At 33.8% G+C, this 26,494-nt stretch overlaps 1 protein-coding gene across 4 annotated transcripts in view; it reads left to right on the top strand.

Moving 5' to 3' along the window:
* LOC111058432 (aryl hydrocarbon receptor nuclear translocator homolog) overlaps positions 1 to 26,494 on the top strand; it is a 183,708-nt gene that overhangs the window by 60,456 nt on the left and 96,758 nt on the right. The window lies entirely within an intron of this gene.

Below are 26,494 nucleotides of genomic sequence, written 5' to 3'. Positions count from 1 at the left end.
TCCTGGAACAGTATTGGAGCAGAAGTAAACAGTTGGACGTGCTAGCGGACATCATATCATGCGATTTCAACCCTAAATTAGACGGTGCATGTACCACTTTCGTCACTGCCCTACAGTTTAAAAATTCTCAATTGAGCGAGCCCATTAATGAATCGGCGTTAGCAAGCATTATTTTAAAGAAGCTACCGTATCAAGTTAGAATGGCACTCGCCACACAACCCATTACTGATTGCAAGCAGCTAATTAATCATTTATATGGCATACAGTCTGCAATGGCAATATCAACCACCGCTCAGACCAGAGATACGCATCAAATCAGCATAATTCAAAATTTAATCCGCATAACAGCCAAAATTATGAACCGGTATCATATGATCGCTACCGATCTGCTCCCCATTTGAACGCCGCTATGAGCACAGGCAAAATGGTAATTGGAATAATGAAAAATTTCAAAATCGTACAACCAACCACTATGCCCAGCAGAGCAATCGTAGGAATCACTATGATGGCCGTGATCGATTAAACTCACATAATAATAATACACAAAACAGTTACAACAGAAATTATAAACCACCACCTCAACAAGTAAGTACAAACTATACACTAGCACATGCAATAGGTTTGAATCAACAAAAAACCGGAACCCAACACCCAACGACCCGCCACCAGATATACAGAAAACTACAGCTAATAAACCAGGACTATATGATACCCCCGATATAACAAGCACAAGCTCAAATGAAACAAACCAAGAAAAGCAGGATATTTCAACATCATACACCACATTCAGAAGTGATTTACCGGAAATATTATTAGAAGAACAAAAGCCAATACCAGATAAACCACCACCAAAACCAGCCGCAAGTATCAATCCCTAATAAGCATCCTGTTTTCCGACGAAGACCCATCACCGCCAGAGAACACAAACAGCCGCCAGGAGAAGACCGCCACCATGCACCCGCGCAATGAACCTACAACCGCCTATCAAGGGACACCACCGAAGCAAACCACTGACCCCATGGAAGAACGAGAGGACGGACTACCAGATAAGAGGAGCGACCACCGTAAGGCCCGGAGACGGAAGCGCCCGAGGACACCGGACGGCCGACATAAGGAAGAGGAGGACGGCATTCGGGAGAAGAAGATGCATCGCAAGGCCCGGAGGCGGAAGAAGCGACGAAGGAGGAACCGCGCGCGCGCATACCGGCCGCATGCACGGTTCAAACGCCCGAAGAGGACACCGGACCGGCACCGAGGAGGACAGGAGCGGACCGACGGCGTGCATCCGCGGCACATACGCTTTAAAACGGATAACCAGCTATGTGACCGGCAAAATGGACGTAAGAAATGTGACAAAAACGGATTGAATGAATGTATTAAAAATGAACCGATAAGACTACTGTGGATTCGTGCATGGGCAATAATGAAATGGATTACTTGTGGATATTGATGGACAGAAAGTGGTTAGTAAAATCAAGAGCAATAAGGAATTATATTAAGAAAGTGAAAGTACCTGGATATTATATGATGAGAGATAATACTATTAAAGAGATGATAAATGTTTGTTATGGTGTTTAATATTTGTTATGATGGCTGTGTTATTAATAAACGACTGTGTTGTGGATAGAAATATTGTATTGTTGTTGTTAAATGGATCTATTATTGATGATTGCAAATTTAATATTATAAAAATGTTTATTGTCTCGAGCATAATGAGTTATAATGAACCGAAATCAAGAATATTAGATGAAAATAAAAGGAAGGATGAGTTAAGAGTGCAGGATGATTGGAAAAAGAATGGATTAAAAGGAATTATCATAAATGAAGTAAGGAATTGTTTGAAAGAATACACAAGATACCGGGGTTTTATATTCATGAAGAAAAATTATCAACTAGGACAGCCTCAAAAATCAACAGCAGATAACCAATCGGCCTACAGCAACATCTACAAACCGAATGCAAGAAGATGCAAGTAAACCACAACAATTCTACATGAAATATCACAGAATTTGAAATAAATATGATAAGAAATCAAGGAAAACATTATTATCAAACCGATTACTAACCTTCCTTAATAAATTTAATATTGGTATAGGACCTCGTGGCAACAATCCAATGTTTTAATTCCTTCCAGCCGTTAGAAGCCTGCAATAAGGAAAAGAACAATTTTTAAATATGTAATTAAATTATACATCAGATAAAAAAGGACACAAGCGGGGATAATAAAATTAAAATTTGTTAATTACCTTTTTAAGAGAAAAAATTGAGCAGTTAGGTTAATAGTTATGAAACTCGACAGCAATTCTGTAGAACCAGTGAACAGCTGACCAAAGCCACCCAAATCAAATGAATGTAATGTCTGTTGAACATATGTTTATAAAAAGAAGTACTGTACCCAAAGAGTTATTTATTATTGTTATTTATTATATTTATTAATGTCGATATATTTATTTATATGTTTTTATATTTATTACTTTTAATTATGCCACGTTTGTTACCTGAAAAGATTTAAAGTGAATACCAGTTACCAAAACCAAAGAGCCATTAGCAAAAGAAGTATTGTACCTGATGTATAGAAAATTATTTATATTAAGACCTAAGAAATACTATAAGATATAAGCCCAGAAGTTTATGAATCGAAATTATTGTCTAAAAGGAATCATTTATGAGAATTATGAAATGTGTGTAGTTAAGTTGGCAGCCCTGCAAGCGGCGAATTCAAAAATTACTGTGTTGTAAATGGTGTCGGAGGAGTACGTTTAGAAATTTATATTTATGATATTTTTATGTGTGTTGAGGAGGAGAATTTGTTATTGTTTTTGATAAAGGTATAAAGGAGATGCAGCAAATATGACTGCGAAAAGTGATAGAAGTAGGAGAGTATAATTTATAAATAAAGTATAGTGTATATCAGTGTATTTGAAGGTGGGTTTTCATAAAAACATTGTGATTCTCAATATTTTGAATTCAAACCCAGGGGCGTGTGTAACATCTTAAATCTGGGTAGATGAAAAGCCCTAATAGAAATAGTAATAGGTCTAAAAATAAAGTAATTGGCTAATATCGCCAAGCAGATAATAATCAAGATAAGATAGCATCAGCTTGTTCTGGCTAAATGGTACAAGAACTTAAAAAGGATTTGAAGGAAGTTTATTACTCATAAATATATTATTTATAAATATTTGAAGATTGAGGTTAGATAGATGTATTCACAGATCGGTGACCTAGAGATCGATCAAACCGAAGAACGTAGAATCTGACCAAAACCCCTTGGCAGAGCTTTATTGCATTCAGACGGTGTGCAATGTGAGAAAACACCCGTCCACGTGGCTAATTATTAGTTAGCATGGAATTAATATTAATATATAATATTAACTAGCATGCAAAGAGCATAAATATAAAACCAAATAAAAATAATTTAATGTATTTAGGAAATAAGAGTTACCAGGCGCATGAATACCTAATAAAATTTGCATGCACCAATAGTAAAACGGCAGTTAATAGGCGGCAACTGTAGGCCAGTTCAAAAATTTATATATATTTATATAATGTGGTAGATTTCGTGTAAAAATTTGTGTAATCTATGTTATCAATATGGCTCGAATGCAAAGAAATTATTAATCATATAATCTAAGCAATATTTTGGCATTCTTTGTAAGATCTATTTGAATTTAATGGCGGAGGATTGAGATATTTAAATTTTATGCTAATCCGTTAATTGGGAGATGAGATATCGTGTACACAGACGCACATACACTCATACACACACACACATACAGACCAATACCCAAAAACCACTTTTTTGGACTCAGGGGACCTTGAAACGTATAGAAATTTGGAAATTGGGGTACCTTAATTTTTTTCGGAAAGCAATACTTTCCTTACCTATGGTAATAGCGCAAGGAAAGTAAAAATTGAATAATCTCCGGCAGTAATTGTTTCACGAAAATTGATTGGTTCATTGGAGTAATTGTTATAGTGATTTTTGACTATAACTTCAATCCTAACTGATTATCATCAGTTAATCAATCTTTTCTCAGGACGTTCTCTATCAATCGCCATGATTGATACATGAATCGAATACGATTCCATGCCAATTGAAAAAACTGACAATCATAAATGTTTATTTATAGTGTTGGTAGTATTCGAGTTAGTTGTGGCGTAGATTGTGGTATTGTTTACTAGGTAGTTAAGTCATTTGGCGGTAATCGGTCTAGCCGTTTGGCAACATTTGCCTGATCAAAAATAGATACGTTGGACCAAGTTGTGTTACTCTAGTGGATACATCGGGTGTGGCTGTGGCACAACTCACCATTGTACCGTCAACTCTCTGATGTTTCTTTCAAAATAAAAATAGTCCTAAACCAATTTCCTGATCCATAAAAATATTTATTCTGAAATTAACTTACAAATACTAATGTTCTGCAGTTATTTTGAACAAAATTCTTGTTCTGCTTCTTCTTATTTTTTCTTCATTTTCTTTTCAGGTAAGCATGTACCAACTACACGCAGAAAATACTGAGTTTAGTAAGTACAATCATATCAGTTGATTTTTACTTGTTCAAAACTGCAAACGGGAGATAATATTATTGAAATATGAAATACCTCTCACTTATGCTAAAACTGGTTTTTATGAAAAAATCTCAAATAATTAACTCCGTATATTTTTATTTTTTTTTTCTTTTCTCTGTAATAATCAAAACTGAATCATTGGAATTTAAAGTTCTATTTTTCATCATAATGCCTTTTTCATGAAAATTATAGTCCATATTCTATCTCTCTGGTGGAAATAACGTTGCAATTACAAAGAAAAACAAACTTACATTTCATAATCCACCCACAGTGTTTGAGCAGGATTCATTGGAAAACATCTATCACAACTAAATAGCAATAAAATCCATTGCTAACCAAATTTAGATTTCAATCGAATTTTCATTTATTTTGCATATTTTTCCACTGCTTTATTAGATGAAAATAATTCCGAATTCATAGCCAATTTTAAATATTTACCATCTATTTCGATAGGTAAATAAAATGCAGATTGAATAAAATGATGGGATACTGAGCTCCAGAGCAACTTGTATTGAGTATCAGAAAATAATTTCGCTAATGTTTTTACATGCCCGACTAAATTGATATCGAAGTTGGAAGCGGAGCTGTGATGGAAGTTGATTCCACTCCCATTCATGGAGAGAGTTTGTAATTTGGTTGAGACCACGTTGTTGCAATATAATTGAGTTGAAATGTACTTGAACAAGGTCGCCCTGGCCCTCCAGCCCACTATATATCTGTGTAGTTTCTTGTATAAAGATGTATTTCTGTCTAGTATATACATTGAAACACCTGCTGTGTCTCAGCGCGTGTACCTTTCAAAATTTAGTGCGAATATTTCTCTTCGTCACCATCATTCGTGTCCCCTGCACAATGGTTTCTTACTCCGCGCACAACTTTTCCTTTCAGAGCGAATGCAACTCTAATTGCAAAGTATCTGCTTTCAAATTATTATGGAATGCTTCTCTGCAGTAATTTTTCGCTTTTGATGGTGGGTGTCGCGGTGTCGGTCTATCACGTACTTCACTTCTTTCTATTAGGTTATTGGTTTTACAGGATATAACCTTATAAAAGGTTAAACTTAAAAATAAAAGTTATAACAGAATTTCCAGAGTGGAAATAGTTTTCACTACTGGGAAGAAGATTGGGAGCATTTATCACAGTTCAACAATTCGAAAATGAATGATAGTGCAGAGATTTAAAATAGAAATCATAAAAGAATACCCAGAGTGCAAATAGTTTCCACTACTGGGAAGATGATTTATCACAGTTTAACAATTCGAATTTTAAGCATCATTTAATAACGAAGGAATATGCCTTGATATTCTCTCCGACTTCAGATTGTTTGATGCATGACTTTCGATTACATGAATCGCTCATGCTGAGAAAAAATACTGTACATTCTCTACAAAACGTTATACTAGCTATGAAAATTACAGAATGTAATTTAATAAATTAAAATATATAAAGATCCTGAAAACTCAAGTCTTGCAAACTAGGCCCACTCGTGGACTAGGTTGAGAAGTTGACACTCGTTGAGAAGTTTCAATCAAGGTATCAGAAGATATGATGAGGATTTAGATTTTTTAACAATGATAAACGCTGTTTTTTCAATAAACTGATTTGAAAATCAGTGTTTAGTGGTGTAAGATTCATAGTGATTTCAGATTTGTTTTATGGTTGTTCAGTTCTGGATTTCTTTTCTCGTCATATTATTTCTTATGTTTTTAAGTTCTGTAGTTTTGTTATAATCACCTTCCTTGACGATTGAATAATTATTGTCCCCGTATGCCTGAATAAAATACATTTTGTCGATTGAGTTGAACCATAGTTACCAGAGTTACCTTGATTCTTCGTTAAAAGTGATTACTATAATACTTTTGTGAACTAGTTTTGTGGTACTCTTTAGCGTCCTGTGGATTCATATTCTCAATAATTTTAATTTTGGTTGATGTTATCTATCAGCCAATACAAGCAAAGGTTGTTGTAGACTTGGAAGTAACATGTGGTTATTCGAATTTCGTTTCTTCCTTATAATTATGGGGATCTGGATTTCTATCAGATGAAAAGTTTCCTGTAACGGTTGCACGTTTCATAGCTCAATCTGATGCTAGATTTTCAGTGTTCTCCCAGTATTCAAGAGCATTTGGGTTGCTCTAATTAGCAATCAACTATGTTAATTACTAGTTGATAGAGCAATTAATTATTTTTTATTGAATGAAGTTATTCTTACATTATGTTCAAAAGCTTTTTCAAATCCTTATGTTTCGCAAGCTCCAGTTATTTATTTTTACATTTTATTCTAGCGGTATCCTTTTATTATTTATCGTTCCAGTGGAGAGGGAATAGTGTACCATCAACGTTATGGTTCGACATAAGTTGATGCTAGTGTAATCGAAAACGATTTTTGCGTTACGTAACTCTGTTATCATTTGAACAATATTTATTCTTGGAATACCATAGAATCACAATACAGTGTTCTAATAAAATTAATTTACTACTTGCACAGTACTGGCAAACCATTTGCTCTGCACTAGGCCGATGGAGTTATCATCACATTTCTCATAATAACTCAATGCTCTAGGTGGGAACTTGTATTTGATCTCGCGTTGTGAGAATATTCTCCTTCTACGTCCCTCCTTAGAACTACTTTATCTGAAACAAATTATTCTACACCAGAACAATTGATAAGAATTACCTATTTCTTCTAGAAATCGAGACAATTTGTCCTTATCTTCTCAATCATTTAGAACTTATAAATTATCATCGTGTTTTAAACGATTCTTACGAACATTTTTAGCCAAGCACACTTGCAAAATCAAAACCACAATTGTAGGAAGTGGCCAGTTCGTTCAGAAATCAACGAGAGACACAATCTTGTAAGAATGAGCTTTTTCGCTCTTCCTCAAATGTAAATCTGTGCAGTAGAAAAGAAAAACAGTAAGGCTGTATTTCTTCTTGCAGAAACGATCTAAACTTACTCTAGGTGCCAACCAGCGCCTGAGATGAAGCCCGTAATAGGCAAATCGGAGAGGAGTTAACGACGCTGAGCTAAACATAAAAATAATAGTGCTGTTTATTGGCGCATCCATACAGTGTTGCAGTTGCAGTTGCAGTCGCAGTCGATCGGATCTGACAAGCGGCGAGTAGTCGAACAAGTTGCATTGGCGTTTTGAAACGGCCGTAAAATTTTCCATTACAACGTTCAACTTCAAGGTCATTGCGCGTTGAAGAAAAACAGGCCAAAGGGAAATGAAAATGCAACTGCGTATTGCATGCTAATTGTCTCGGACGCAACTATAGTTGCCATTCAGTGGAGAAAGGAAACCAATTTAACTGGTGGAAGCTTATGAATTCTCTTTGATTAATTTCTCTTTGGTAGTTCTCAAGATTACATCTTGCATTTTAATTTCATTTAACACACCAATGGTTATATTTCAGCAGGAATGGTATAAGGCGTTGAAGTTTTTTGATTCCTCTCAGATACGTCTTGGATATACATTTTTTTACCCTTTCTTTCATTATTTTGATGAAGAGGTTCTTGCAGAATAGAGTGCGTTGAAAAATTGTTGCTATGATAGATGGTTATGAACAGTCTGTATAGAACGATACACTTCTATTTTAATAATTGTTCATGGTTGTGGATTGTTCTGGCTGTTTTAGAATTGCTCATGAAAAATCGTGTTACTTTTATTGAAGAAGTACCCCAAAAAAGATACTTAAATCTCTTTCATACTACATGGATTAGTATTACATCATTAAAATCTGTCGTTTGAATAAATTAATACTAGGAGAACCTCTTGATTGATTCCAAAAATATTTAGAGATCACACATATTCTCATCCAATTTACAGATTTCCTCATTTTTATCAATTATTAATTTTCTACTAATAGTTTATACAGTTAATATTCTGAAATCCAGTTATATAATTTAATGGATTGTTGATTGTATTTGAACGTTCTGGGGATCATGTAACCAAAATGTTGTAGTAACTGCAATATTCAGCAGTTCAATCAAGCAATGAATTTCACTGCACTGAATTTGAATCCCAATCAAGTATCATTCAAAACTTTGAATGACAAACTTTTAAGAATATCAATCCGGGTTTATCAATTCATCAATTTATGGTATCTTGTAGTATGTAACAATAAAAGTCAAGGTATTCAATACCTCAAATATAGAATATTGATTTAATTCCTTGCTGTTTCTCCTGTCACAGTTAAAATAAATCTGATTTCTTTGGTGTTTCATTAGAATTCCAGTAGTATTGGAGCGATATCAGAGGCCTTGATAAACAACTAAAATTATTCTCGTAAAATACAACTTTCATAAATATTGTGTAGTTTCAATAGAGCAAAAAAGTCACATACAAGCTAGCCTCTAAAGGTTATGTCTACTTAATTGATTTATTTGTTAACTTGGAAGGAAAAACTAGTTACTGCCTCCATCGAATTGATAAAGTAGTGTGAGTTCGATAAGTATGGCAGTTGCGTGTCCATAATAATAGTTTTTGTTGCCTTATTCATAGAAATGAATGCATTTCAGTTGACTTGAAGAATAAAATGTTGACTATAGAATAAAATGAAAGAGCCACCGCAATGTGACACTACTTGGAAAGTTGAGTAGAATAGTAATTTATTGTAGGCTACACAATGAATTAATTATGTGAATTTGTGAACTACCTAAGATTGAAACGCCATAAACAGATTTAGATCTTGGTCAACTAAACCAGTAATCTCTTGAACTGTGTTAAGCTCTCTGTGAATAGTTTACATTTTTGTACATGTAACAAATCAAATTGGTTTTTTCGAATTTTCTCATTTTCGATCGTCAATAACATAATAACCCGTTTACACAGAAGCCTGTTCAATTTCAATCATGATTAAATGTCACGTGAACCAATCAGAGATGGCTTTTTAGAAAATGAGGATTCTCTGATTGTTTCTTGTGATATTGGATCACAGTTGAAACTTAGCAAGCTTTTGTCCCAATACCAGAACTATACCTGTAACCATATCAATCTATTTCTCAATTCATGGTGGAATTCAAAGTGAAGTCAGATATAGAAAGCCAATAAATCCGGTCCGGTTTATATCCTTTTTGAAAGCCAATAAAAACACTAAATCAATATTCAATTAATTTTTAAAAAATCCAATATTCTGTCCTGGTGAAAGAAGTTATATTATTGGAATTGTGATGGCTTTTTGAAAATTAAAGATAGAAATTCTTCATCCACGCATTAGATAATGATGACTCATTCTTGATCAGATGCTGCAGGACCACTTACAATCACCGTAGTCGAATAGTAAAACTTTTCCAAGCAATAACGTATAAGCATAAATCCTATTGATGATTTCTTTTTCGAAAATATTATTTTCCATGTCATGATCATCTCATAGTGTTGATTTTCGTTGATGATTTTACCAATTCTATATTATCAAATGTATGGAATGATTTGGGGGTTAGAAAGGTCATCATGTGTGGGTGTTACAGAGAATTTGAGTAGAGGCTATCGAAAGTATTGAAATAGTGATAAGTTGGAAATTCGTTTAGGTTTGCGAAATTTAATCTCTCCGGATGTTACTAATATTCAAGTTCCATTGTTTTACATCTAAATTTCAAACACCTCTCCGATTATCGTTAGGTATTCAGGGTTCTATGTGGTGCAAAACTATGAAAATTTACTCCCACCAACTTGTGAAAAAAACTGGAGCTATGAGATTTTTAGTTTTGAGATTAACTTCAAATAATTTGCATTTCATTGATTGGATATTACCAATTGATACTCTCCCATTATCAATATGATGTTCGTATCAACGAACTTCAATAATCATGTTATAATATTAGGGATGGGTATCGGAAGACAAAACATCGATGTTTTGAGCATCGATGTTTTTTTCACCTTAACATCGATAAGTGAAAAACATCGAACAGTAAACATAGATGTTTTCAAACATCTATGTTTTTAAACATCGATGTACCGCCCTACGTTTTTTCGGATGATGCTATGAAGACTATTATGTCTTTAGAGTGACTCAGATAATGAAAATCAATTTCCTTTTTTATGTACATATTAAATGAAGGGACAGAACTTTTGAAAAGTAGTTAACAATGAAGAAATATTATTGATTGGCAGCAGCCAAACTGAAAGTCTATAAATGTTTGTAGGTAATCAGACTTGTCGTTTAGCAACGGGAATTGATATTTAATCATATTTAAAAAAGAATGTCCAATTTTCTAAAATATTGTTTTATAGATTTGAATACTTGTTTAATATAAAACGAATTAAGACGGTATTCTATTGTCCAAATTTTGTAAAGAGAATAAAGTTGAACTATTAATATTACTTTTTTATTAAATGGATTATAAGAACGATAAAATAATTTTGAAATGATTAATACTCAAAAGACATGTCAGAAACGATGGATGAATAGATTTTCATTAGTATTAATATTCATACTAATGAAAATGATATAATGTGCAATATAATAATGATGCTTCACACTTATTCTTTTAAAAATGATAAAACAGGGTGAAATCAATTTCATTGAACCCACATCACTTCTGTTAATAAGCTTACAGAGTATTGGTTTATTATTTTGGTATAGTTTGGAACTCAATTATATTTTTCATAAATTTCGAAAAAGTACAAAAAGAGCTTCTAAAGTGACTACAATTTTATCTAGAGCTATTGTTCCAATATTTTAACAGTTACCAACTGGAATTTCAGCAATTTTGGACTTGCGGTATATAACAGTCTTTCGAATAATTGAAGTCTGGTTGTTACAAGAAAGATTCATCAACTCTAGTTCACAAGATTTGTCATCTTCATAGTTAAGTCAGAAACCTCTCGGGACATCCTCGAAGATTCTTTCTTGAAATTTCATCCTAAGCTAATTTTATCAATCATTGATACTCATATCGTATTCAATCAATACCTGATACAGTACTTTTATTTGGAGGAAATGAAAATGATTTTTTTTCTTTATATGAATATCTGCACTCCTTACATTACGAGGACTAGTAGGTGTTAAGCGCATGTTGAGGAAATCTTTTGTAATAAGAAAAAAAATCTTTTTTCCTAAGAAACGAAGAATCCGATCTCTTATTCAATTCTAAATGAGTATCTAACCTTGACACGGTCCACAGAAGTTATGTAAATCTTCAAGAGTATCCAACAGTCTCACATAAAAATACAGAGAGCCTGATTGAAAAATAAAAATAACATTCTGCAGAAAGTCAAAACTTATGCGAGATCTTGCACAAGAGTGATCTATATGCACGAAAAAACAGAATACTACACTAAACTTGACAAAGATAATGATTATTTATATTTTGTTACCATTCCAGCATCTAGAAAAAGTTACTCTTCCTCTCAAGATAATCCTCTTCAAACAAAAAATAAAATGAAAAAACTTGAATAAAATTAAAAAAAAATTAGAATTGTTTTTACTTTTTAGTTGGGGAAAACATCGGATGACCGATGTCTAGGTTATACCATCGATGAGTGAAAAACATCAAACAGTAAACATCGATGTATCGATACCCATCCCTAGTTATCATAGGTAGTCTCTATGGAAGGTTTTACTCTTGTCATTCGAAATAACGCGCATAATGCTTGGAATTCTTGAAACAACAAACTTGTCCAAGTCACTCCCTGTTTTGCCAGCTATCCATTACGTTAATTTCCTTTGGGAAATACTGAATATCAGTTTTGTGTAGACGACTGTTTGAATTAATTTAATACACTAACGTTCTGGTCAGCCTGTACTCTCTACACCCACGTTTTACAAAAGTGGGCGTTAATTACATCACTTTCTGCGTGAACGTTGTAGTTTTCCAACTATTGTTACTTCCATTTCCAAGAGCGTGTTTTCCATAAACTGCAGTTTGTTGTGACTCGAGGGATTATTCCAGTAAACTATTCTGGACATCATTCATGCTCGTGGATGAATAAATTATTAAAATATCAAAAATCCCTTTAGACTTATGAGAAAAATTACTTAGTTGCTAACTATCGATTGCAAATTGTAAGGTCGTTCTACTCTGAGAATCTCCAAGTTCTCTCACAACTCGTTTTGTGTTCAATATTTTACTTGTAAATATGAATAGTTGAAAGCTGTAGAAGACGAAAAAGAGCTAGAAAAGGTGATAAGAGAGCGAATCTTCTATATTCCATAAATAAGCAGTCGAATTTAAGGTAATATTATACGACCAGATGCTTCAGTCCCAACGTATTACGATACACTGCTCCTACTCTACTTGAACTTTGTTATTCAATATTCAAACTACATATTAATGTGAGAAGATGCTATCTAGTAACTAGTTATCCACGGTCGTACACAAAACTGTCTTTCCAACAATACTCTTATTCAGTTTTTGAAAGTTTTCCGGCTTCATAGTATTTAAATTGGTCTTCAACATTCCGTAGTTGAAATGAACTCAATAAACTTACATTGTAACAAAGACGACTTGCAGTGGAGCCAAATGTTTTTACGGTTTGCTTTTACAGTGACGACCTTGATCTTGATTTTCAAGGTCACGCAACCTCAGAGCCGGAATCGAAGCGGGAGACTCTCACTCACACCCTTCGCGGTTTTCATCACTCTCCATCTATTCTCTTCATTTCTCAGCTATTCTCTCATCTACTCTCTCTGTCTGTATCTTCATCTCTCAACTTTGCTGATCAGATAATCTTCCTTTTTCGTTTCTCTCACTTTTCAATATCCATTTCCTAACCCTCCTGTCTCACTCTATCTCACCCGCTCATCCTTCCCGCCACCTATAAGTTTTTGCCCAGCAACTTAATTATAGTCCTCCATTCCCATTATCCGCAATTTCGTTTGAATCTTAACCTTCATCGACTCTCCATCAATTATCGTTTTATCCACCGCTGATTATAATTATCCAGTGTGTAGTTTGCAACAAAATTCTTGAGCAATCATATTCTCGATAAGAATCACCTGAAACTTTGTATCAGCTCGGTTTAATCAATTTTTCACGTCGTAATTGTCCAATTACACTGAATTGTTTTACTTATTCACGGAATGATCTTGTTTTGTACTCCAATTTTTTGTCATAGGTCAAGGAAATTCATGTTTCCTTGTGTTGAAACTGCAAATAGAATACTCCTAGTACAAAATGTATACATACTACATTGTTGTATGCAGAAATGAAAATATTATATTCTAGCTGTCTCTTATAAATTATTTTTTGTTCCAACACTGCAGCTTAATTTCCTATTTTATAAGTTTTGAGAAAGTATGAAGGTGCAATATATGTGGTCTAACATCTCTTACTCTATCATAGTATCTCATCACCTCCAAAGTATTTCAGCTCATTAAGTAAATTAAACTGTCCCACCACCCCCAATAATCATAATTGATCTCCATAAAAAGAACATTCGGTAATGTTTACTTTTAAATTGAATCAACACTTTTATAAAAGTTATCATGTAGATTGAGTGATGAAATGTAGGAAATAGTATAAGCCTTGAACATAATATCGCCAAAACTTCCTACGGTTCATTTGTTACTTAATTTGATTTCTGGCGATGTACAAGAAAAGATTATAAAACTGTTCAATATCCCATTGTATATTTTTCAATTGTACTAATAAATCCAATAGTGATTTAAAATCAATTTTATAATTATTATGAAATAAACAGCATATATGATATTGCTATGATGCCATTACAAAGATCATATTGCATAATGATTTGGTAAACGATTAAATAGTTTAAATCGATTAAAACTGAACCAAATTTCGGTTTCGTGGTCGCAATGATAAGCTATCGATAAGATAAGTTTCATCAGTCCCATTACTAAAGCACAATCCTAGAGCTCATGTGGGCATCATCCTTAGAAAAAAATCAGTTGAATAGATAAGAGTGTGGCAGTCGGTGATTCGATTCCGATAGATAAGCACCGCGGAGGATTGGCGTCACTCAGAGGTCGCGTTGCAACTAGATAAGGAGGCAAGATGGACATGTGGATTATGAGCAGCGATGTCTGTTAAATAATGTAGTTGATGTCAACAATGACAAAAACAAGAGCAGACAGTGGTGGAGGGGTGAGTGATGAAAAGGTAAGGAAGAGAGGAAAATGAGGAGGAGGAGGAAGAGGAGGAGAATGCCGCTAACGAGTGCATTGATTGTGTGACTTGGACGGACAGACCCGTGCCGCAGATTAGGACAGCGGGTGTCCGACACGACACAGCAGTTGGTCTGCGGGGAGAGAGAGAGAGAGAGAAAGATTCAGAGAGAAAGGGAGAGAGAGTGAGTGTGAGAGAGAAAGATACAGGGAGAGAGTAAAGAGAGATAAAAATGTAGGTAGTTAGATGGAATGATTTTTTATGATGTGTCAGAGAGCGATGTCTAGAGAGTGTGTGTGAGAGAGAGAGTGAGAGAGAGATTTATTGATTGATTTATTATTTGATTGAGAAATATACAGAGAGAAAGGGAGAGGGAGAGATACAGGTAGGGAGTGGGAGGATGAGGGAGGGTGGAAAGAATAGAGTAAAATAGACGGTGCAAGATTGTGTGAGAGATAGGAGTGAAAACCTGAATAGTGAGGAGACTGAAGAAGAAATGGTAAGAAGTTGAGAAAAGGAGAAAAGCAGCATAACGGGAAGAGAAAAAAGGAGCTAACATACAGTGAAATATGGTGTGTGGGAAGTAGTAAGGTAATTTTTTGCTCTCAATAACGTTATCAATAACCAAGAATAGACTAATTTATTTTATCGACTATTTACATGTCGTGACGAAATAATTTAAAATGGGTACTCAGATTCATATTTTTATTTATTTATATAGACTTTATACTATCATTGATCAATAACACTCGTTTATTGAGTGTGGACTTGGATTTAATGCAATGATGTATATGTATGTCGAAAATTGGCATGTCACCCTTTTTACCATATACCACCAGCTATTTTTATGATATTCATCCAAGTTCTTGCACAACATTTCTAATTTTGCTGATGGGGAAAGCCCTGCTTGCCAATTAATTCATGTTTTGCTTAGCATATATCATTTATTAGAGTTCATGGGAGTAATGGAAGTTGTGGGAAATCAATCCATTCCTGAATATTCATTTCCAGAAATAATGAAGAAATAAATTTTTCGCACACTGTACTTTGTACACTGAACTGAATGTTTTACTGAGGTGACGCAAAATTATAGGCTTAATGATGAGTAATTCCATGAAATTTTGGTAATTGTTGCAGATATTCGAAGGTAATTGAGAATGTAATAATGCCTCCAAGAAAATGATACGATGTGTAGGGCAGTCGAGGCATTAATTTATGTTATTGAGGAGTTGGTAGTACATTGTAATCGTGAAGTGAATCAAGACATGAAGGAAGGTTAATCGTATGCGAAAAGAATCCGGTTGCTGTTGTTGCTGAAATCGCCGTGGAGAATTCAGATTCAAATGCCAGTTATAGGAAATTACTGTGAATTCTACCATATACATAGAAGAGGCTTCTTACAAACTCGCGATCAGACATTAGTCTTGTGAGCTTCAGGTTCTTTTGTACTGTAAATAATTTCATTTTTGTTGATACAGTATCATGTAATTGTATGTATGAATTTTTTCAAAGAACAAAAAAATTTGAATATGAATTCTTAAAAAGAGACCAAACAATCTATTATTTTTAAATAGGAGTAAATATAAGTTATTAGTCTAACATGAATATAATAATGTGGTCTGTAGTTATAGCCTACATCTAACTATCATTATTATTCTATTCTAAGGGTTTTTTTTGCCAAGGAGAATCTTCAAGTCTCTACCCAGCCCATTCTATTATATTATTTTCTTTTCTATTTCATTTTCCTTTTTATTCTGTTCTGTGGAGAGGATGCTCGGTGAGGAGGTTGCGGGATAGTAGCAAGTAGTCAAAATAACTACAAATTAGTTGAATAGATAGGGTTCAGAAAAAATTTGTACATGAAAGGAAAGGTGGCTAAAAGCAGAGAGAATGGGATGTAGGTATTTTCTCCATGCTGAAACTAAGTAAAGGTAGAAGTTTTAAAGTTAGCTATGTAGTGAAGCTGAGGATTCACAGGAAAAACGTCAGACTGAGTTGTCCCCGCCTGCTGACTTGGACATTTCAACCATGTGATGTCCCCGGTGCATATTACGGTGTCTTTTCCACACCTTTCGGTCTGTTCGCTACAGTGACATTCACTTCCAACTTTTAGCAGTCCTTATATAAAAACCAGCAATGCTTCCCATGTGACCGATGCTGACAGTTTGAAGTGAACGTCACTGAAGACGAGGTGTTACCGGGCAATTGCACGTGCTATTCAATCTGTGTACTGCACACTTCTCTTTGATTTGCCTGCTGCAAGGCAAAGTGAAAAGCTTTCAAGGTCTGTTGAAGCCAATTTTCGTATTCTGCATTTTATTCGCATTGGGAGGTCGGTTGCAAAATGTAGATAACAAACGACAAGGATTCAGAGAATTCGTTTGATGATGATTGAGATGGGCATTGATTGTCTTGTTAATGTATATAAAGATGGAAGAAACTTGAAATATTGAATTAAATAAATGTTAATAGAATAATTAATTAATCATTTTTAATTATATCTCAATAGTATTAAGCAGCGTTTACACCAAAGTTATCAATAAAATGTTAAAACTTAATCCTTATAGATTCTATTAGATTAAACATAACTTAACATACACACGATGAATATATGTGTTTGTCAAGTTCTTTTCAATCTAATAGAATCTATAACATTTTTTGTTAATAACTTTGGTGTAAACGCAGCTTTAATTGTCAATATGATTCAACACCCCATTATCATCAAACTTTTATACTGGTTTGTTTTTTCAATGTAAATTTGTGTTATAAAATACCTTAAGTTTTCTTAATTTTAAACTTTGTAAAATAAAAACTCAGAAACTGAAAGTTTAACTTGTTATTGATAAAGCTTGAAGGAACCAATATATACTTATAAACTTGAGATAAATAGGAAAATCCATTGGCTGATGACAGAGCATGCAAGAGGATCTCTCTCTCGATGAAAGCCATATGAATAAATGAATAAAATACAACACAGTAATTTTTGAAGAAAAATTGCGTTTTGGTTGAGAATTCTCATGCCTCTCTAAATATTATGAATGGTATTATTCAGCAAAGCTGTTCAGTTGGACAATGTGTCATATATCAACAAATTAATGACAGTCAATCGTTTTACAGCTGCCGCCCATCGTGCTTTCCTTACTGCCACCTGTCCTCATCGTTCAAATAAATTTGTTATCGTAACTATTAGACCATATCCTACATCCACAGTGTTTTCCTAATGGCAAGCTCTCAATAATTATTTACAGTGATAATTTAAGTTATAACTTGACAACTATCAATTTTCTCAAGTGATTTGCCCACTTCTAAGTTACTGACCCCAACCTTCCCATTACTTTGTTGCCTTTAAATCAGTTGACAGCTAATAATTACATTATCGCAATTTCAAAAACAAAATGATTCCCGTGGCAAATAACTGACTTATCACATTTCAACGTAAAACTCCTGTCAGTTGAATTATCAAACTTACAAAGTGGTTGCGAATTTGATTTCGCGTAAAAGATCTTTGAAAACAATATTACAATCCAAGAAGAATAATTTCAATTTGATCATAATATACCATCATAATAATTATATTCAATTAATCTTATTTATTTGTTCCAGGTATGTGGAGTAATACTTGTATTATTCACCTCCTATTATGTGAGTACATGTTTCGAGTTCTTCTTACTAGCCATAGAAGGTAAAATTACTCGTTTACCATTCGCTTATTGAAGTCAATAAGCTACAGGAATTTGTAAATGTGCAAATTTGCAATTTGGAAAATTGCAGGCATCTAACACCAGATTACTTACACTGCGTCCTTACATTCCAAGCCTATAACGAAAGATGACAAGAGTAAATATACGGATGTGAAATTTACACTTGTAATAAATTCACTCGCTTTATATTAGATAGTAGATAGAGTTTCTCAAACATAATTGATACAATACTGACCTACTGAGTATTCCTAGTACTTCCCTCAAGGAAGGCATTTTTTTATTTTTTTAAGTCTGTATGAATGACATTTTATTCTTCAAGCCTGTTGCTTTTTTTGTTAAATAACCACCTATGCAGTTATGGCCGTATTGGCTCATCGGAAATTTCCATCGTGGCAACGTAATTTCTCTATACATTTTATGTTTTTACGGGCTTTTCTGCAGCTCTTTGGTTTCAAAATTATTTTATCAGTCCTCATCTGATAATTTTCCAATTCATCCCAGTTTCTTTGTATTCCCTTCGAATTGGAGTATGATGGAATAAGGCCCGAATGCAGATACTCGGTTGAAACGGAGATGGCCCTAAAGGTGCGTACAGATATACGCGCTGCGAACATGAGCAATTCACTTTTAATCAGCTGACTATAACTGTATTTTTACAGAAACGGTAAGATACAGATATAAAAAAAAGCTTGGGATCAGCTGATTAAAAGTGAATTGCTCATGTTCGTGGCGCGTATATCTGTACGCACCTTAAGAAAACATGAATAAATTCATCTCATTTCAATTTGTTTGAAGTGATATGTATATTTGTAGACGAGTTGAAAAAGTGGATCTAAAGTTGAATCATAGAGAAACAATAGCATAAGTAGATATATCATGGTTTAGGGCGTTTATGTCGCAACTTTTACTGTTATCTCAAGCCGATTACTGTTGATTATTGTCGAATTTTACTGTTTTGTTGGTGTGAGAGTGTATGAACGGCACAATATGCTTCACACAGCTTCACGGGAAAGAATGACATGAACTATGGGCTTGAGATAACACAGTAAGAGTTGCGACATAAACGTCCTTTACCATAGGATATCTACTCATGCTATTGTTATTTATTCATTTCATTGACAATTACAAATCATAATTATAATAAATATAATATGATTGGGAGAAGACAACAGGCATAGCTCAAAACTGTCTTCTCCCAATTTTTTACAAATAAATGTTTCAAAAAAGAATAAGGTGAAGATTACACTTTCACTTCAAAAAGTCCGATTTCCACTCCAAAACTAATGACTAAACTAAAAATTTTGAATTTTGATATTTAAAAACTGATAAAAAACAAAAATATTTCTCTCAAATCTCTATAAATTGGAAATTTTTGAGTAATTTTGCAAAATTTTGAGCAAGAAAAGAAACACAACTTATATTCATAAAATAAAGAATAAAACTACTTGTTTCTCTATGGTTGAATTCAGTTGGTATGGATAATGTCAAATTTAGGCAGTACTATAATTGCTCACAGAGTAGAGTGATGACAAATTTAGGCAGTAGTGTAATTGCTCACAGTAGACTGGGTCTGGGTCTGTTTGGCGTCTAGATTTGCTGTGTCGTATCAGAACAGGTTGTTGAACCTGCACGGTCAGTTCCTCTCCGTTGCATTCCTCAGTTGTCAGAGCTTTTTTCAACCGTCGATCGATTAGTTGGCGAGTTTTCGGTAAGAAATGACGTTGAATTTTGTCCAACCGCTAGCCATGGGTAGCAGCTGACTGAAGAGAAAAGAGATGAAGCTATGGAGAAAGATAAAAAAGTGAGAAGAGTATAGCGAGTGAAAAACGTGATCGAGTAGAGAAGAGATACTACAAAGTGGACTGATAGAGTGAAGAAGAGGTATAGGTATAGATAACGACCATTTTCTAACCGGTAGTTATTTATCAGGCCTACATCAACTCACCTACTCATTCATCTTCTCACTTTGTCTTTTTGCACATTATCACACTCTCTCATTCCTTCTTTATCACTCCATCTGACCACTGATATTGGCTTTGGTTCCAGGAGATAAATGTCCAACTGAAACGCCTCTCTTTAAAAGCTGTTTTTCCTTGTATGTTCTAAATTTCTTCAGTATATTATATTTATTTCTATATATTTGAGTTTTCTCTTCTGTATTGCCTGTGTTTTGCTTGTTTGCATTCTAATTTTCAAAGGACTGTTTTCATATTACTTATTTAAAGCGTCTGAAATTGGACTAGTGTATATTTAAGAGTTTATTATGTCTGCTTTGGGAATCTATCTATTAACATCATATTCAGAGAATTACAGTATACTTTTTTACTTGTAGATCTTTTCATTAGTTTTGACACACGTTACCCTAATCAGTTGAAGTGTCGTTTTCATCCTAATTTGCTATACGCAGTTGGTCGTAGTTTTTGATGCATTGACAATTTCTATTTAATTTTCAATTTCATTAACCTTTTTCTTTGGCTGTTAATTTATAAATCTTTGGTGTCACGAGAGCAGTCATTAAGATTTCCTCTTATGCACTTGAAATACATTTCAATAATGAATTCTAATGCAAAGCATTAAGTAAGCATTAAAGTAAGCCGCCACATACAATATTGGGAAACTAAAATGTTTAAATTATTTTATTCAGCTGAATTTCTAGGTGATATTTCATATCATACTTCATCTTATCCTTTATTTGTTGTATTACTTAATTTTTTTGTTTCTCAAAGCCTTATAATTCATTTCCTAGTTCTAATTACTGGATACATTATATAACGAATTCTATAAACAAATTGATTTTTTTTTACTATAAGTTTCTAGGGTCTGCAGCAACTCCTCCATGCGTACAGGGAAGCTTCCCTTGCATGAGAGTATTTATTGTCAAGAGAATTAAATGTATATAATATTCAGAATTGTATTATTTATTATTATTAGTTAATACTCTAGATGACTGAGTATTATTTTGTATGAATTGTTTTTGGAAATAAAGTTATTATTATTATTATTTGTGAGTTAATTTTACATGAAAAATAATATTAACCGTTGAAATGAAATCCTTGAAGGATGAAGCTGGACATTATTCATATCAGTCATATCTCCGACAGATCCTTCAAAATTGTAGCTCGCTGTATGTAATTAGAGTTGCCGCGTTCAAAAAATTCAGTGAACATGTACTTTTATTTGGCCTTTTTGTAAATATTTCTTGCCGTACGGCGCCCTTTGAAATGGCAACTGCAATAATGAGTGTGGCAGTTCTTTGTCGTAAAATCCAAATACGAGCGCTTGTTTGTTTGTAAGTGAACCAGATTGATTTCTTTTTAACTGCATGTTCATTAAGCCCAGCGTCATGCCTGCAGGACGAAGTGAATTTTTTCGTTTTGTTTTTCAACGGCGAAAAAACCAAGAAGCAATTAAATAAGCTGTAATAATGGAGAGTAGCGTTTTGAAAATGGATCATTGGTGTAATGGTAATGAGTTATAGAGACGACTGTAGTTGTAATCAACGTTGATTCATTCGATTTCATCCTGCATCAGCTAATAATTTATAATATACTGATTCAATTTAGAATGTTTTTTCGAAAGTTAAATCAACACAGCCAAATTCAAAATTTATATGTTTTATTTTGTTGTGTAATTGTTTGGTGTAAAAATTACCTATTTATTACCTATGTGGATTATTTGAGACTATTCAAGAAATAGAATAGTTTTGGGCAATAGCCTGTTTTCTTTCCTGAATGGTGTCTTTTTTGCTTCATTCAATGAGTAAATAATCCACTGAAACCAGTTTAGGAAAGATCTATAATGGTGTAACAACTGAAAATTATCTCAGGATAGATCGTACGAATCAGTGGTCTCGACAATCTCAGGTCTTTCCCATTCAATAAAGAATTGAGAGACAAAAATAACTCAAGGGATGTGGAAAAAGGAAGTAAACACACGAGTAAAATATTCAATTCATTTGAAGTAAACGGAAATTTCATTGATAGACACTTACCGTTACTTGTGAGAAACTGTCTTCACCACGAACATTCAAGAAGCAACATTGAAATCGGTTGGAGGAAATGTATTTTGGTGTGCGAACGGGGGGGGGGGTAGGTTGGGTGGACTTGGATGGTGGGGTTGAACTATTGAATGAGTTGTGCATGTGACGCAGAACCGCCACCGCCACCAATCTTTTCACACATCAGTCGACGTCAGGGCGAACATGCATTCCCACAATCCAATAGATTCTGGAAATTGAGTCATTGCAATATCGAGTTGCAGCTTGCAAATGTCGTGAGTCTCAAAATAGATTCGAAATCGCTCGCATCATGTTAATGCACTTACTACAAATGCGTCTTCTATCATCGTTTAGAGTGCTAGAGTGAAGTTGTCAACATATTTCCCAGGAATTAGGCCAAAATATGTGATATTCCATGGATTAATGCAAGATTGTATTGCATTTTCTATTAGGAGGAGCTGTTTCAAATGTCATTCCACAGCTGTATCTTGTAAATTTTAACTTGTAAACTATTAATATTATGAAAATTTTTAGATAGATTTTGATTTTATATAAACAATTATTCATTTTCTAAATTATTTAATCGGTATCATCTCCTTTTTAGTCATTATTTTTATCTATTTCCTGAAATAGGCATTATATCTCCTCTTATATCTCCAAATTTTCTCCTATTAAATTTCTCTCATTATCTGGTTATCATTACTGGTTTCATTTTCGGTTTCCACTTCTGTTGGTCACGGATACGAGCAATATTCCAACATCTTCCACTTGATCAACTAATTCAATTTCAATATGGAATATTCGATAGCGATGTTGTGTTTTGAATTATAAAGAGAGTATTCAATTGTAGTAAGTATTGTAGTATTATAATTATAGTATTGTATTCAATTATTCTAGAATTATAAAGATCAACAGAAACAAAACAACATGACTCCAATGAGACTGGAGCGTGTTAAAGGGAATCAGGCTAGACACTTTTGTTGAGGTCATAGTTCAAGATAGTTGCCTACCGGGTTATCTGCCAATGGCAATCAGTAGGCAATAAATAGATTTTGCTTGCATATTTTTGAAAGAAGGCTCTTGTCTTTCCATCTCCATTCAAGATTTTTACGCGTGTCTTACCGTACGTGTTTTTGCTCAGCTGCTCCTAAAAACCAGATATTAGTTTGCAATGTATTTTACCAATAAACTGAGTAAATTTATATTTATCTGTTCATATTCTGTTCTCTTCTCAGTTACAGTATTCTAGTACTCTAGTTCCACCTAGGTACTCTAGAATATTGATTCATCGCAATTCAGTAGGAAATTAAATTTTCTTTTCAAGTCTGCTTTCCTCCAATAAATAGTACATAGAGCTAGTTCTTGTTCATTCTTGGAATCAAATAATTTTTGTTCTACTGATCAACAATCTTTTCTTCTTCAAACTCGCAAGTTAGCCAAACTTTGCCAAGTCATCAGATAAAAGTATTCTATTCCAAGTTAGAGTCATTACTGTTCATTACAGACCTATCTTATTGATTTGCTATCTTCTTCTTGTCAAAAATATTCCACCCATACTTTAATTTATCGAGCAAGTAAATAGATGAATTGTTGTACAGTTCCAACGAATATCTAACTTTTCCTCTCTCTGTGACCTCTGTGATACATCACCCTCTTTGTCATCTGACAGTCTTGGAAGACCATTTCCCCAGTTACTTTGTATTCACCTCTCGAATGACTGATTTCTTGGCTTCTCAGCAATACCAGGAACTTTTCGCAACATCTTACTCAGTTCGCGGAACTGGAGTGTCTCATTACGAGTGAAATCTCCCATCCGTTCTATTCGACATTCTTGAAGTTTCAAGAAGTTCAAGCCTTGTGAAAGGAGATAACCTCTTGTCTCATTCCATGAAAATTGGTTGAGGAAGAAGAACGTTCCAGATTTAATCGTCAGGCGTATATCTGTTTTCTATGAGTGATTGATGATATACATTCAAATAGTAGGCCTATCATAACTTCAAATAATTATGAAAAATCAGAATTTCATTAGAAAGGTTTTGTATTCAACAAAAAAGTATTGCACTTCAATAAGTAGGTTGTAGCTGTTTTATAAAAAAAACGATCGACCTAGTATTGTCTCTCATTACTCTATTCTCTGATTAATTAAACTTACTAATCGCTGTTCTAGTTTTTCGCGATTTTCTTCTATATACTTTTCGATAAGAATGCTTAAAAAAATCGACTTTAAATCTTGTACACATATTTTGGAACAATTCAGGATCTTTGTAGAATCTTTTATACAGAATGATCTGAAAAATGGTGCCCATAAGTCAGGGCGTGATTCCTAACTTCAAAATAAGAAAAAAGTACTTATTAACATAGGTCCGAAAATTCTACGTTACCAAGCTATACAGAGTGAAAGATTTTGTCTGGATTTCAGTTCCCCTGCCGAAACGAAGAACTACGAGTATTTGTTTGCTGTTAATTAAGATGTATAATTTAGTGTACTTTATAAAAAATGAACTGAAAAATTTAATAAAACCGTTTCCAGACCTGTAGCTAGACAAAATCTTTTAAGCTCTCTATTTTTCTTGCATTTTGTATGTAATTAAGGTTCATTTTTTTAAGTTTTGGTTTGTCTATTATAGACCTTATTCTACATCTTTATCTTCAAAATTGAAATTTCCAGAAGCTCTGTAAAAATATTTTGTGTTTATTGTACATTTAACATAGTAAATCGGCTTCAAACCTTAAATAAACTTGTTTTTCGGGACCAAGTTTCGCGTATTTCGTCATATATCTTAAAAATTACTGCAACTAAAGGTCTGGAAAAAATTTTATTATTTTTTTCAGTTCATCTTACTGAAAGTACGCTAAATTGTACATCTTAATTAACAGCCAACAAATATCCATAGGACTTCGTTTCAGCAGGGGCACAGAAATTCAGACGAAATCTTCTACTCTGTATAACTTGGTAACTAAGAATATTCGGCGCTATGTGAATTAGGATTTTTTCCTTCTTTTGATGTGAGGAATCACGCCCTGACTTATGAGCACCTTTTTTCCGAACACCCTGTATAGTGAAGTTCAACATGATCTCTCTCATCCATAAGTTAAATGTTAAAACTCATGAGCAGCAGCCATTCTGAATAAACTTAGGCCTAGCCCATATCGCCCAAAATATTTCAGTCAAGTTACATTTGACATAAAAGCTGATGTTGCATTACGCCCAAACATGATTTTATATTAATGGATCCACTGTTGGACAAATGGGTTATTGCTGTTTTGTTTTGCAGCTTGTCGTTTGCTAAAATATCCATTTATGGATTTCAGACATGAAAAAGACAGTTGATGATAAGTACACTGTTTCCAAGCCTTTGCTGACATATATTTGAATGGATGGTGGAAGTTTGAAGAGACGGGAAGTCAATGATAACACAAATTCAATGTCTTCTATTTAGGCATTGCTCTGTGCTCCATGTTCGATTTGACCTACATATTATATATTTGTGCAACTGGATCACTAGAGACTGGAATAGCCAGGCACTCGAAAATACATGCTTTGAAGATGTTTGCTTGTGGTGCTAGACTGTTGATTGCGGCTCTTACCAAAATATCATAAGTCAGGTATTTTCTCATCAAACTCTGGATGTTCTCTCATAATTTCTGAAATTATGATATTGTTCTCTGGAATTTCTATTAATCTATTGTTAGGTGATCTGTTTTGAGCCAATAATTGTATTTGTTTGAATGTTTGTTTCTTGGTATCTCATTAAGACATTTTATTCTGACTGACGATATTGAGATTGAGACATTGGGACTTTGAGACGAAATTGAAACTCATTGACGATAATAAGACATTTTTAGTAGACATTCACAGTAGGATTAAAAATGACAAAATAGTAGAAATCACAAATGCAGAAAAATTCAAATACTCTAGCTACATTACATTATTGTAATAGCTTCTTCACTGCTCATTCCAGTATAATTTCCTGGAGATTTTAAGCCTCTGTCTTCTTTAACTTAGTTTATTCCACACTCAGTCTAGACCTGGCAATACATTGTAATTTGTGATAAAGAATAAATCAATAAAGAACACACACATTTAGTATGTATTACTCATATCACGTCCATAAATATGTGCGTGATATAGGATATTTATGTCTTCTCACA

The sequence above is a fragment of the Nilaparvata lugens genome, chromosome 6 (genome assembly GCF_014356525.2).
Source record: "Nilaparvata lugens isolate BPH chromosome 6, ASM1435652v1, whole genome shotgun sequence".
Lineage (NCBI taxonomy): Eukaryota > Metazoa > Arthropoda > Insecta > Hemiptera > Delphacidae > Nilaparvata > Nilaparvata lugens.
This window is presented reverse-complemented; position numbering and strand designations above follow the sequence as displayed.